Raw genomic sequence first — 5,617 nt, 5'->3', positions numbered from 1 at the left:
TCTCCACCCCCCAAAACACAGATAGAAGAATGAGACAGACATTTCACTGGATGTATAAATGTGAAGCATCCGGTTGGCGTTTTTACTCACTACCAGATATGGTAGGGAGAGGAAGCCTACTGGTGGGCAGTGGGAGAAGACGTAAAGAGATGGATTTTGGCCCACATTTTGCAAATTTTCTCATCAATTAAACATTGGATCTCAATAAAGTTTTCTGTTCCCAAAACTAGAATATGCTATGAACAGTATAGACTATGTTTTTTAGACTTTATCCTTTGCAAAACTTGTAAAAAAATACTTTTTAGAAGGAGTGCAAAGGTAAATTGAGTTATTGCACGCGTGCACACAGAGTAGTTGTTCCCTAATGGAAATATGCAGATGTATACTAGAATGCTTGGCTCTGCCCACCTCCTTTCTTGTTCTGTTCACTATGATTAAATTGTTCCCAATGGAAACGATAAGCTGTGGTCTATCTTGGTTTAATTATAAAAAATATTTGGCCTAAACGTCTGGCTACGGGAAGCTCAGTGTGCCAAATAACTTTTACAACTTTTTTTATGAACAGTTGTATCTAGGATCACAAAATTGTGTATTTATTTTGGACAGGTGATTTGTGCCCATATGGCATACTGGTATTACAAAATGTAGAATTTTTGTATAACATCATTCTTTGGTTATTATGGCTATAGGGGTGTGAAAAAATTCTGCACTCAATATCATAGCTGATGAACCAGGGATATAGGACTGAATAGGTTGACCTTTACCCATATTGGCCTACACTTCCGATGATGTTGTTGTCGATGTTTATAAACTGGGTGGTTCTAGCCGTGAATACTGATTGGCTGACAGCCATGGTATAGCAGACCGTATACCATGGGTATGACAAACCTTTTTACTGCTCTAATTACGTTGGTAACCAGTTTATAATAGCAATAAGGCACCTCGGGGGTTTGTGATATATGGCCAATATACCACGGCTAAGGGCTGTATTCCAGGCACTCCGCGTTGCATCGTGCATAAGTACAGCCTTTAGCCTTGGTATATACTGGCCATATACCACACCACCTCGGGCCTTATTGCTTCAATATAAACATGTATGTATGTATGTATACTGAACACAAATATAAATCAACATGCGACAATTTCAAAGATTTTGCTGAGTTACAGTTCATATAAGGAAATCAGTCAATTGAAATAACTTCAATAGGCCCTAATCATTAGGCCCAATTTCACATGACTGGGCAGGGGCGAAGCCATAGGTGGGCCTGGGCCAACCCACTGGGGAGCCAGGCCCAGCCAATCAGAATTAGTTTTTCCCCACAAAAGGCCTTTATTACAGACATAAATATTCCTTTCTGTGATCTTTTATTTCAGCTCATGAAACATGGGACCAGCAATAAAACACTCATATATCTTTATTCAATATATGAGTGTATATTAGAAGTATTCAACCCCCTGAGTTAATACATGCTAGAATCACCTTTAGCAGCAATTACAGCTGGGTAAGTCTCTAAGAGCTTTGCACACCTGGATTGTACAATATTCGCCCATTATTATTAAAAACATTCTTCAAGCTCTGTCAAGTTAGTTGTTGATCATTGGTAGACAGCCATTTTCAAGGCTTGCCAAAGATTTTCATGCCGATTTAAGTAAAAACTGTATCTAGGCCACTCAGGAACATTCAATGACGTCTTGATAATCAACTCCAGTGTATATTTGTCTTGCTGAAAGGTGAATTTGCCACCCAGTGTTTGTTGGAAAGCAGAATTAACCAAGTTTTCCTCTAGGATTTTGCTTGTGCTTAGCTCTATTGTTTCTTTTTATAAAAAAAAGCATGTCCATAACGTGATGCAGCCACCACCATGCTTGAAAATATGAAGAGTGATACTGAGTGATGTGTTGTGTTGGATATGCCCCAAACATAAAGCTTTGTAATCTGGACCAAAAGTTAATTTCTTTGCCAAATTTCTTTGCAGTATTACTTTAGTGCCTTATACATGATGTATGTTTTGGAATATTTTTATTCTGTACAGGCTTCCTTCTTTTCACTCTGTAATTTATGCCAGTTTTGTGGAGCAAGTACAATGTTGTTGATCCATCTTCAGTTTTCTCCTATCACAACCATGTAACTCTGTAACTGTTTTAAAATCACCAGTGGTTTCTTTCCTCTCTGGCAACTGAGTTAGGAAGAACACCTGTATATTTGTAGTGACTGGATGCATTGATACACCATCCAAAGTGTAATTAATAACTTCACCATGCTCAAAGGGAGGAGGTCAGAGACCTGTCATTGTGGTGCCAGGACAACAACCTCTCCCTCAATGTGGGCAAGACAAAGGAGCTTATCGTGAACTACATCAAACGGAAGGCCGAACACTTCCCATTAACATCGACGGGTTTTAGTGGAGCTGGTCGAGAGCTTCAAATTTCTCTGTGTCCACATCGCTATGGACCTATCATGGTCCAAACACCCCAACACAGTCATAAAGAGGGCACAACAAAGCCTCTTCCCCCTCAGGAGGCTGAAACGATTTGGCATGGGCCCTCAGATCCTCAAAAAGTTCTACAGCTGCACCATTGAGAGCATCTTGACTGGCTGCATCACCGCTTGGCATGACAACTGCTTGAACACAGAGAGTAGTGCCTATGGACCTGATCATCACTGGGGCCGAACTCCCTGCCATCCAGGACCTCTATACAAGGATGGGTCATAGGGAAGGCCCTAAAAATTGTCAAAGACTCCAGCCACCCAAGTCATAGACGGTTCTCTCTGCTACCGCATGGCAAGCGGTACCGGAGCGCTAAGTCTGGGACCAAAAGGTGCCTGAACAGCTTCTACCCCCAAGCCGTAAGACTGCTAAATAGTTAACAAAATAGCTACCCGGACTATCTGCGTTGACCCTTTTTGTACTAACTGATTTTGAATCTATGTACACACACTGGATCCTACCCACACATTCAAACCATTTAAGAAGGAAAGACATTCCACAAATGAACTTTTAACAAGGCACACCTTTTAATTGAAATGCATTCCAGGTGACTACCTCATGTAGCTGGTTGAGAGAATGCCAAGAGTGTGCAAAGCTGTCATCATGGGTGGCTACTTTGAAGAATCTCAAATATATTATGATTTGTTTAACACTTTTTTGATTACTACACCTCTACCTATATTCTACAATGTAGAAAATAGTAAAAATAAAGAAAAACCCTTGAATGAGTAGGTGTGTCCAAACTTTTGACTGGTACTGTACTTACACTGACACTCCAACACACACACACTCACTCACACATAACACACAGGCACACATTCGCCACACACACACACACTTACACATTCACCACATACGCTGCTGCTACTGTCAATTATCTATCCTGTTACCTAGTCATTTTACCTCTACCTATATGTATATATCTACCTACATTTCCTTGTACCCCTGCACATTGACTCAGCACTGGTATCCCATGTATATAGCCAAGCTATCATTGCTCATTGTGTATTTTTTCCTCGTGTTACTATTTTCTTCTTCTATTATTATAAATGTACACTACCGTTCAGAAGTTTGGGGTCACTTAAAAATGTCCTTGTTTTTGAAAGAAAAGCACATTTTTTGGCCATTAAAATCACATCAAATTGATCAGAAATACAGTGTAGACATTGTTAATGTTGTAAATGACTATTGTAGCTGGACACGGCAGATTTTTTATGGAATATCTACATAGTGTACAGAGGCACATTATCAGCAACCATCATTCCTGTGTTCCAATGGCACGTTGTGTTAGCTAATCCAAGTTTATAATTTTAAAAGGCAAATTGATCATTAGAAAACCCATTTGCAATCATGTTAGCACAGCTGACAACTGTTGTCCAGATTAAAGAAGCAATATAACTGGCCTTCTTTAGACTAGTTGAGTATCTGGTGCATCAGCCATTGTGGGTTCGATTACAGGCTCAAAATGGCCAGAAATAAAGAACTTTCTTCTGAAAATCGTCGGTCTATTCTTATTCTAAGAAATGAAGGCTATTCAATGCGAAAAATTGCCAAGACACTGAAGATCTCGTACAACGCTGTGTACTGCTCCCGTCACAGAACAGCGCAAACTGTCTCTAACCAGAATAGAAAGAGGAGTGGGAGGCCCCGGTGCCCAACTGAGGAAGAGGACAAGTACATTAATGTCTAGTTTGAGAAACAGACGCCTCACAAATCCTCAACTGGCAGCTTCAATAAATAGTACCCGCAAAACACCAGTCTCAACGTCAACAGTGAAGAGGTGACTCTGGGATGCTGGCCTTCTAGGTAGTTGCAAAGAAAAAGCCATATCTCAGACTGGCCAATAAAAAGAAAAGAATAAGATGGGAAAAAGAACACAGACACTGGAGAAAGAAATATTGGAAAAAAGTGTTATGAAGAGACGAATCTAAGTTTGAGGTGTTCGGATCACAAAGAAGAACATTTGTGAGACGCAGAAAAAATGAAAAGATGCTGGAGGAGTGCTTGACACCATCTGTGAAGCATGGTGGAGGCAATGTGATGGTCTGGGGGTGCTTTGGTGGTAGTAAAGTGGGAGATTTGTACAGGGTAAAAGGGATCTTGAAGAAGGAAGGCTATCACTCCATTTTGCAATGCCATGCCATACCCTGTGGACGGCGCTTAATTGGAGCCAATTCCCTCCTAGAACAGGACAATGACCCAAAGCACAGTTCCAAACTATGCAATAACTATTTAGGGAAGAAGCAGTCAGCTGATATTCTGTCTTTATAATGGAGTGGCCAGCACAGTCACCGTATCTCAACCCTATTGAGCTGTTGTGGGAGCAGCTTGAACGTAGGGTACGTAAGAAGTGCCCATCAAGCCAATCCAACTTGTGGGAGGTGCTTCAGGAAGCATGGGGTGAAATCTCTTCATATTACTTCAACAAATTAACAACTAGAATGCCAAAGGTGTGCAAGGCTGTAATTGCTGCAAATTGAGGATTCTTTGACAAAAGCAAAGTTTGAAGGACACATTTATTATTTCAATTAAAAATCATTATTTATAACCTTGTCAACATCTTGACTATATTTCCTATTCATTTTGCAACTCATTTCATGTATGTTTTCATGGAAAACAAGAACATTTCTAAGTGACCCCAAACTTTTGAACGGTAGTGTATATATTTTTGTATTCTGCATTGTTGGGAAGGGCCCGTAATTAAGCATTTCACTGTTAGTCTACATCTGTTGTTTGCAAAGCATGTTTTTGATATTCAATGTCAATGTGCTTTTTTATTTATACCCATCTACCAATAGGTGTCCTTCTTTGCCAGGCATTGGAAAACCTCCCTGATCATTATGGTTGAATCTGTGTTTGAAATTCACTGCTTGACTGAGGGACCTTACAGATAATTGTATGTGTGGGGTACAGAGATGAGTCAGTCATTCAAAAATAATGTTAAACACTATTATTGGAGTGAGTCCATGCAACATATTATGTGACTTGTTAAGCAAATTTTTTATGCTGAACCTATAGGCTTGCCATAACAAAGGGGTTGAGTACTTATTGACTCAAGACATTTCAGCTTTTCATTTTTTATTAATTTGTAAACATTTATTTGAAACATAATTCCACTTTGAAATTAT

Source organism: Salmo salar, chromosome 09 (genome assembly GCF_965601325.2).
Source record: "Salmo salar chromosome 09, fSalSal1, whole genome shotgun sequence".
NCBI lineage: Eukaryota > Metazoa > Chordata > Actinopteri > Salmoniformes > Salmonidae > Salmo > Salmo salar.
Note: the sequence above shows the minus strand (reverse complement) of the source record.